Source organism: Propithecus coquereli, unplaced genomic scaffold (assembly GCF_000956105.1).
Source record: "Propithecus coquereli isolate 6110/MARCELLA unplaced genomic scaffold, Pcoq_1.0 Scaffold434, whole genome shotgun sequence".
Lineage (NCBI taxonomy): Eukaryota > Metazoa > Chordata > Mammalia > Primates > Indriidae > Propithecus > Propithecus coquereli.
Window position 1 is genome coordinate 1,620,382 of NW_012150108.1, and position 819 is coordinate 1,621,200.

The window sequence follows — 819 nt, forward strand, 5'->3', positions numbered from 1 at the left end:
GGGCTTTAAGATAGAAACTGGTAAGTTCGTTTCCTGGTCATTCCAATGGGGATAAATTAGCAAGTAATTAATTCTTCAGGGAGTAGTTTCTCTATTGTTTAGCTCAACTTGAAAATGTTTTCTGTGAAACTTACCTACCTGTGGGAAATTATAAAATCTTGTCTTTGTTATCTTGCTGATGTGATATTTAATTAGTGTAGGAAAGTAGTTACCAGGAATTTCCTAAGATATCTCAACAACCATGCCCTTTGAACTTGGGGTAGGGTTAGGCAAGGCAGTTACAACATAAAAATCACTTAACAGTATAATGGCTGAGTGTCGGGCCTTGACTGGGGAAGAAGGAAAAGGAGGCAAGACACCTTTTGTGTTCAAAAACTGTAGGCCCGAGATTGAATGTAGGTGATTTGTGGCAATAAAGGAATAAATAAGTAATTGCAGGAAGCAGTTCCAGGTAAGATGGATAAAACACATTCTACCCTGTCTCTACCACTGAATGCAACAGTGAATGAAACAGTATATATTGAGCAGCTACTAGAGAGCTCTGAAAAATAAGTAGTAGCAGAAGGATTGGAAAGAAGACCAGAATCTAAAGTCCCACCAAATCAGCCGTGAGTTTACCATATTTTTTATCCTCTGGTCCTTTTGCCTCTTGATCCAGGACACAGGGGCAGTCACAAAAGTGAGCAGCAGAAAAGAGTAACTAAGGCCCCATGTTTCTGGCTACAGGACCTGAAAGGGGAGCCCCAAGGAAATAAAATGTGCAGGGGAGATTATGATGATGGGAGAACCTCAGGAAAGAAACTGCATTAAATTGCTAAA